This window comes from Nothoprocta perdicaria, unplaced genomic scaffold, assembly GCF_003342845.1.
Source record: "Nothoprocta perdicaria isolate Ctin4 unplaced genomic scaffold, notPer1 scaffold_114, whole genome shotgun sequence".
Lineage (NCBI taxonomy): Eukaryota > Metazoa > Chordata > Aves > Tinamiformes > Tinamidae > Nothoprocta > Nothoprocta perdicaria.
This window is the reverse complement of record NW_020454250.1, coordinates 209,726-218,694: the sequence shown is the minus strand read 5'-3', so window position 1 is coordinate 218,694 and position 8,969 is coordinate 209,726. Positions and strand designations below refer to the sequence as shown.

General features: G+C 37.8%; 1 long non-coding RNA gene across 1 annotated transcript; it reads right to left on the bottom strand.

Moving 5' to 3' along the window:
• Positions 1-4,931: 4,931 nt before the first annotated feature.
• LOC112959190 lies at positions 4,932-8,055 on the bottom strand. Its single transcript, XR_003251578.1, has 3 exons — positions 8,019-8,055; positions 6,012-6,155; positions 4,932-5,058 (listed from the first exon to the last, which is right to left on the bottom strand). It is a non-coding gene; the product is annotated as an uncharacterized LOC112959190 (long non-coding RNA).
• Between the last annotated feature and the right edge of the window lie 914 nt (positions 8,056-8,969).

Below are 8,969 nucleotides of genomic sequence, written 5' to 3'. Positions count from 1 at the left end.
ACCTTCTTTCCTACTATGATTGATATGATTAATACCATCCCTTTTAGGATGCCTAAGTCCAGTCGCAGTAATTCTTATAAGAAATTGTAGATCTTACACAATCTCTAGCATACAAAACTTGATAATAGTAATAATACTCCTTGTTCTCTCTATCATCTCCGCTATCGCATCCAGCTATCCTCTCTGATGTATTTGTTGCTTCCATAACTTTGCTATTTATCACATTTCCCAGTAAGTTCCCTAGATTGAAGATAAACCCATATTAAACATTATTTGCTAAGAATACCAACAGCTTGAAATACTCTACTGATGTACGCAGCTTATTCCATCATTCTAAGTACGCCATAGATCAAGCTCCCTACCTGTGATGGTGAGCATATTAAATCACTTGAAGTTCCATTTGCATGATCATCTTTCTAAACACTCTTGCTGTGTTGCTGACTCAAGCACTTCGAGAGACTCACTTGAAATTACTGTTCAAAAAATGCGAACATTGTCTCACTGAGTATGCAGGAAATGAAATGTGTTAGCTTTTATCCATTTCAAATTAGATTCAACACATAACTGCCTAAAGTGAGCACACCTAGCTGTAGTTTACATTTGTCTCTCCAGTAAGCTTTTTAATCAAAAGTAATTTAGTGTTAAGCATATCGAAAAGCCTTTCATTAGCCATGGATGAGGCTTGATTTATTCATATGCTGCACGACATATGTTGCTGATGCTGTAGTCTATCACATCGCCAATTTTAAATAAGTGTTTCAGTTTTCAGTTAATATTTTGGCAACATGCCCTTCTGCAGCTTTGCAATGTGCAATGTTCAGTGTGCTCACAGGGGCTGCCTCCCACTGGTGACTCCACTGGTGGCAAGACACAGGACATTGTCTGGCGGGTTGAAGGGGATTTTTTTCTGTTTGCTTGGGTCATGCTGAGCTTTATTTCTCCCCAAACAGATTCAGGCCATGGTTTTCATTTGCATGCTGTTTTTTCTAACCATTGCAGTTACCTTCCCACAGGGCCTTTGGAGAACTGAGGTGCTGTTCAGATCTTTTCAGATATGCAACAACCAAAGCCACAAGGCCTTACCCTGAATAAGGTGCCTCACTTGAATAAGACATTTCAGCACACGAAGCTCGAAGGTATCAGAGCAAGGCTGTGTCAAGGCAGAGCTGTTGGAAGGGGTTTAGTGCCTGCACTTGCTGTCATCACACAGCTCACACTGGAGCATATTTAGAGGTATGTGGGAAGCAGAGAGGAGCTCCTGAGAGTCGTGTTCAGTTTGGCTTGGCGCTATACACAGGCATTTCTGATTCCTCACACATACCCCTCTGCATCAGCTAAATATTAAAAGAAAGTTCCTCTGAAGCTTCCTCACACCTGTTTTTTGTCTTCAGATAGAGGGGAAAAAAAGAAAGTTTTCTTTCTTGTCACCTTTTCTCTGTTTAATCTTAAGACCTTTTGAGCAATGAGCTTTCCATGTTATATGGTTGAAATACTGGGAACACTAATTTTGTTGCAATCTCACTGTAGCCAGAATTTCACTTGTTCTTATACAGTGAGGATCAAGGAAGGTCATTTTGAGTTGGATGAGTCAAAAAATGAGAATTGTACTGCCAATCTCATATCAGTACAGCACCAGCCACACAGAAGTTTGTATAAACATGCATTTTCCAGTACTGTTTCGGATAACTCAGCCATGCTACCTTACAAATTTATATCACTGAGAGAGAGAGAGATTTGAAAGATCCTTATAAGAATGGTAACTCATGTTAGCATGTTGGATATTGACTTACTGTAAAATGTTTAAAAGTTTTTGGGTCTAAACACTGAATTTAACTGTTCTGTGAGACAACAGCATCATATGAATAGTTTTAACTTATTGAACTAGTATAAACTCAATAACACATCAGAATGAAAACTTTAAAGACACATGCTTACAGTTCGAGGATTTAGTTATATGGAAGCAAATTTTTCTAATTCCCTCAGTGGTGTGCACTTTTTCAGAGCTGTCTTCATTATAGGAAAGTTGCTGACAGTGTCTGGTAAGAACTGCTAAAATGCAAGGAAGATTAGCAGGCTGTTGTCAATTCTGGAGGCTTGAAGGAGGGTAAAAGTAGAGACATGAAGTCCACCAGAATATAAAATCAAGTCTATTTCCACTCATTCTGAGAAGTGCAATTCAAATAAATATCTATTGGCCCAAATATTTTTATCTTTACTAAAATACATGCTGTCTCATGTACAGCACTAAATATAGTTCAGCCACATTTCCTTCATATTTCCTTGTGTCTCCCCAGAATTTAAGATAAGGAAGAGAAACTTATATTTTTTTTACCCCGTTGCTCTCCCCACCTCCATCACCCAGGATGAGAAATTACTTTTATGTATTCTTGTTAGGTGCCCATGCCTGAGTCTATTTCTGCCAGTCTCTTTCCTCTTAGTAGTTTTTGAACCTGATGGCCAATTTCAGCCAAATCAGACACATGAGTCTCAAAGGAACTTGACTGAAAAGAGGCAGACAGGGAAAGGAGAAAGACCATATTAGTGCCTGAAAGATGGAGGCTAGGGCATACATTCTACATTATTAGACACCTGCTATAACCTCCAGAAGAGAAATTTGGTGTTTCTTAATAATCTCTGAATATTTCAATTTCCAAAAAAGATTGGATTCAAGCTTATGCCTTATTAGACCCCATAAGGCACAGACACCTCTTGGGAATGTGGTTTTATTAGTTCTGCAGTTCCTGCAGCAGCTATTCTTTTTTTCTCCTTTCTCACACAGCTCTGTCTTCCTTCCTTCATTGTCTCATGAATCAGTCTCATTTTTTTGTGTGATTGACTGCTAAGAAATTGTTTACATGGTTTCCTTCAGCAAGATCGCTATTCCACTTTGCTTCTGTGAAAAGCAGTCTCTTACGAACGGAGCCCTGCTGCTCCCTGTGTATTTCTTCATCCAACCCCTTGGACTGACTGCCTCTAGTTATGCATTACTTCATGTAAAGAAAGAAGGCTCCAGAGCCCAGCAGTAATAAAGGAGTGAGGAATATCTTCTAGACTGACTGGAGTTATTCCTACCTTTCTTCCCTGAGAAAATATTTTCCGGTCTATCTCTTCCAACAAAAGGACTTTGCTCCTGCCCATCCCACAGCACCACAAAGACTTCCCTAATCTTTATGGGGCAGATTGGAAGTTTAAAATCTGCTTGTGCAAGTTTGGAGGCTCTCAAACCAATCCCCAGCTGAGCCGGAGCAGAACAAAAAGAGATATAGAGACAGACAATTGACTTGCAATGTTTCCTACACTAAAAAATAAATAAGAAGAAGAAGAAGAAAAATGAATTGACATAATTACTTATATTTGTGATGTAAACTCATCTGTCTCAATAAAACAACACTATGAACAAAGATGTATTTAATAACAAGGAGAGGAGGAGGGAAAGAGAGAACATTAACTTTACAGAACAATTCTTTATACACAGTAATTGAACAATATTAAGATAGCACATGATATTTTTAATTTAAATAAAATAATCAAGATTTTTTAATTAAAGAATGTTTTTGTCATATGGAACTTTTTAATATTTTACTCCACCAGCAAAATCGGCTGATGGGCAGCCGGGTAGAGCAGATGGCAAACAGAATCTGGGTAAACATTGCCATCTAGTGGAGCTCTTCCCTACGGAGCCTGTCCAAGGGAGATCAAAACTACTTATTCAAGAATAAATTAGCCTGAACTGGCATTCATGAGTTTTCTAGGCTACATTAGCACAAGAGTGCCTTAAAGGTTGCACAACAGAAATGCTGCACTTTAAGTTAGGTGAATCAGAGGTGGGATATCTTGGGAACTAAGCTAGAAAGCCTTTCCCCTTTAAAAGACTATTCTGAATTGTAAGTAAAACAAAACATGCCATTCCATTCTCTGAGAAGTACATCTGGCAGCTGAAATGCTCCATTTCACCTACAAGCATAATTTTCAGTGAACAAGGAGACTGAACTTTTCTCCTGCTCACAGAGATGTAGACTTTATGGCAGGTTTGATAGGAACACTGGGTCAATGTGGGGAATCTGAAACACTCCTAAGATCTAGCAAACTAGACACAGATATTGCACAGTTTTGTCAGCTTGTCAACTTTCCCAGACAAGAAACTTACTTTAAAATCTGAGATGTTTAGCTCCAGGCTCAGATGAGTCAGCGAGTTATTTGGGGAGTTATTAATGAATGCCACATAAAGAAAACCAAAGATGAGTCATAGCCCTGTAATACCAAGGAAGCATTCATGAGTTTTATTCCTTTTGTGCTTTTTTGTTTGCTTGTTTTCTGTTTTTTGTTGGTATTGCTTATTTGTTTTGTTTTGTTTTCATTCAGAGTAATTTCAGGCTCTTGCACATTGATTTCAGTTACTTTAATTATGTTTTTCTACAGAGCTGATTCATGCATCAAGGGGATATTTGTCTTCATGGTATGGTTTTGACTAGCCTCCAGCCTCCAATCACCTGGTCTTTTTTCCATCGAGTCAACTACTGTTTGCCCTAAAGCCTTTTCCATGTGACGTTACAAAGTCCAAAACCCCATGATCACCCCTCAAAATGGATCAACTGGGATAGTTAGAAAGCAGCAGCAGATAGCAGCAATACTAGAGACTACCCCTTCTTTTGCAGATTCCTTGAAAGGAAAATGCTGTCATTACAAATTTCATAATACTTAACACAAATCAAGACTTTGGCTGAAAGCAAACTAAACCTGAGCTTGAATGAAAATAAAGTGAATGGACAGTCATTGAGTAGTTGAGAAGACTAAATGTGAGAGGAAGGGTGAAAATCATCACCACATAGACATGAAGCAAACGGGTTCCTAGGAAGGAAGCACAGTCTTTTGACTGAGCAAATAAATGTGGTTGTAGCATAAGAAAAATGCAGCAAAGATAACTCAGACTAGCTGCAAACTGAAGGATCGCTTCAGGATCGGTCTATGATGCCGTCATACTCCAAATAGAGACAACTCTTGAATTAGACATTTGAATTAGACAACAGAGAATCCCACAGCAGATCCCGTGTTGGTAGTCTACAAAATAAAATACATAAATAAATAAAAACAATATTCACCAGTGAATCGAATAAAATCCGTCAATTTTTCTTGCATAGTAATAGCATCCGAGATGTCAAGGTGGAATCACACAGATACACACAGCAGTCCACTAGGTGGGAATGTATCATCGTACAGTGATGTACACTGTGCAGCAAGGAATGAGACCACAGATTTGGGCTGAGATGAAGCTGCAATTGTAATGCTTGGAAAGAAAAGCTTGTGGGTTGCTTTTAGTACCAGAGACAGTCAAATAGTTATTTACTAGGAGAAAACTGAGTGTTTGTTCAGTAGCTTTCTTCTAAAGGAAAAGAACTTGCACCACAAATGGGAATGCGAGGAGTGTATACCAGGGGTGACAAGTTACTCTGGGAATTATACTAATGTACTAAATTTCATCAAAATCCTAGCCAACACTATATATACTGATTGCAATTTTGTAGTAAGCAATTACATCTTGAACCATTAACTTTTATAAATTCAGTATTTTTCATTTGAATTATCAGAGTTGCCTTCCCTTACTTCTTGCTTCAAGGAAGGGAGGGAGTTATATAAAGTTATCTCATACACTTTCAACAGATTAGTATATTACCAAGAAGGATGGGGCCAATGAAGGCAAGTTTTCAGAATCCAGTCTAAATTAGCAGCTAGAAAAAACCTTATATTATAAACAGAAAAAAAATTTTACTAACACCATTGAAAGAACAAATATAGTATCACAGAACATCAGTGATTCTGAATGAAGTGTTATACATGCCAAATCTTATAAATGGTCGTGACAGAGGTCAGAAAAATATCTTAGATCATTTTTTGAAAGCACTGTATAAAACTTATTTGATATACATCTCTAATTCTAAAAGCTATATATAAAAATAAAGCATCTATGCCCTACTCACAAAACACCTCTTATAGCCATCATACATTTTACTTACACAGTGAGCTAGTCATCAGGGATGGTTGACATGAAATTTTTCTCCTTATTTACAGGCAGTCTAGAAATGTTCTGTCTCTTTAAATCGCAAGGACTATGAAAAAAAGAACCTTGGCTCATACAGTCTTCATTGACGTCATTAATTCTGGCAAAAGACGTACAAGAACAAACAAAAATCACTTTCTGCAGTAATGTTTTTGTGCATCCCAGCTTCCTTAAAATAACATAAACTTAACCCTGAAGCTTCTGCAGCTACTGGAAGAATTGTGTTACTAGGAAGTAAAACACTGAGCAAACTTGAAAGAACTAAATAATCACATAACTTAGGATAAATTAAATATGTATACATATGGAAATTAATTTTTCAAACTACCTGGCATATATCTCCCCTGCAACAGTGTCCTATCCTGCAATGTTAGAACTGAGCTTGATTCTAGCACTCAGAAAAGTTAGCAGAAGACACACTGCAAGGAAAGATCCCTCTGTTTCAAAATTGAAGTGCTCGAAGTACACAGATAAACCACCACACAACATTTTTACCTAGAGCCCAGCATTAGAGCCAAGAAATCCAAGAGGATGTAGCACATAGATTCAGGAGAAAAGCTCTTGGGGAAGATGGTGTGTGTAGAAGAACAGCAAAGATTAAAGACCAGAAGGTTACACATAAATAACCCTTTTAAAAACAGAATAGGCCAGCACTCAGTTCTCCTTTGTTTCTGCCTAACTGGAGCCTCAGTGCAGTGTGTTATTTAAAAGCAGCAAATTGAATTGAGGCAGTTCTGCAAATACCCCTACAGGACTGTAAGAACATTAAACACAGACCATCAGCCGAGCACGGCAGCCAGGAACAGACAACTCAGGCCTGATCTGCCGTCTGCCTTTGCACGCTGGTGTAAACAAGGTGCCTCTCTTCATAAAGGGACACAATTACTCCAGATTTGCATCAGTGTAATTGCGGACAGATTTGGCCCAGCTTGTTCACTGGTCACTGGGGCCCACAATACACATGCAATAATGTGCAGATGTGCAGTGAAGTTTGAAAAACACATTCCATCCTTTTTTTTGTTAAGTGCACACAGTGAATATTAAATAACCCCCTGAAGTTCCCAGTGACACTGGCTAGGATCATCATCATAGTCCCTGCTATACATGGTTCTCTTCCAAATGCTGATGGCTATTGAAACTAATTCAAAGCAGACAGGTGAAGAGACAGGGCAGCAGCAGGTAAATGGCATTTAGTAAGTGCTAGATTCTTCTACATATTGTATGTCCTTATGTATTTCTTTTCTTTCTTCTTTATTTCAAACAGACTAGACATTTTATCCAAATTAGTCTATTTCTGATAGTCTCGGAGGATGAAAAAGTGATTTTCGCATCCAAATACTTAAGATGCCCACAGGCCAATTTTGATTTAGGCAAAAGGAAACGCTGCCAGCACCAGATTATGATGTTAAAGATCAGGGTGACTAATAGAATCATAAAGGAAATGGATATGAAGCTTCACAAAAAGTGTGGCATATGGAATTTCCCTGTTAGCCACAGGGCTTCTGTAACCTTACACTTGTGTTGCTAGTACACTCACACTAGACATCAAAGACCTACAGAAATAAAGTGGCAAGAAGCTTAAAAATATATTTAGTCAGAGGACAGTTAAGTAGGCAATGTAAAACCAAATTATTTGCTAGAATACAGTATACAAAAAAAATACAATCCTGTAAGTTTCTTCCTAATCAGTGTGCCTCACCTTTTCTTATATTTTCTGAAAAGTTAATGTATGCTAGCAATATAATAAGAGGATTTCACTTTCCAGAGATTCCTACAGCTTTCATTTAGTAACTTGAAAATGGGTTACCGTCATTTTTTATTTTTTTATCTAGCAGAGTTACCAACGGCTTGGAAGAACTAGCAGGTAGTAACCGTATTAGGCTATAGTAAATTAAAACTAATATGAGTTTGTGCTCCCTCAAGTTTTTCCCCAAATAATCAGTAAGTCTCAATTTACATTTACCTCATTATTATATAAACGTATCTTCCAAACAAAACTTCTTTGAGTAGTCACAAGTTAAATACGATTTTTGCTGCTGAGGGAACAGAACGCAAATTAAGTGGACCAGAACATTAACAGAGGATTCTCTAATACATATATATACCCCCTCAAAAAAAGGTAAAAAGGAAATCAGAACCTGATGACCGCACATGGCAAAAGTATGTAGAAAATAACTGGATATACTGATGAACTTGCACAGTGTTAGACTAAGCTCTGCTCTATCAGAAAGTGTAGCCAGGACCTCTAAGACACTGTAATAGTTTCACGGAGAAGTTCAAATTTTTAAATTTGGAGATAGATATTGATTTAAAATGCCCTGACATTATGATATCAAGTATGACTTTGCATTTATTACTTTAATTAGAGGTAAATATGTTGTACAAGAAATTTCTCCCCAGAGCAAGTTCTTGACTAGAAGTATACTGCCCCACACTTCTATACTACATACCCACCTTTCCTTCTCTGCTCAGTTGAACAGGCCTGTTCCTTACTTTCTTCTTCATAATCTGTACATGTCAAGGCAGTACAGCGGCAGGGAAATTCAGGCTACAAAATAAATAGGCATTCCCAGGACTGGCAACTGTTTCTATTATGGCCTTTGCAAAGTGTACACGAGGCAGGAGGGATGAAGATCTACTCCATCTTCCCCAGCAGTTTAGAATCTTCTCCAACACTTGTGCAAAGGCTAGAAGCAATATAACACAGGAAAAAAGTAATCTCATTTCAATCCTTAAAGGAAAAATGAGGTTGTTATCTAGCTTGATGCTTTTAACTCAGTTTATAGTGTTCCTTTGCCTAAAGAGAACAAGGTAAGTTATGTTAATTTTTGAGTAGACGCATAACTTACTTCTAAACTTCCCCATATAAACATTTTAGGGCTTGAAACCTCCTTCCAAAGACATATTTTTTTCA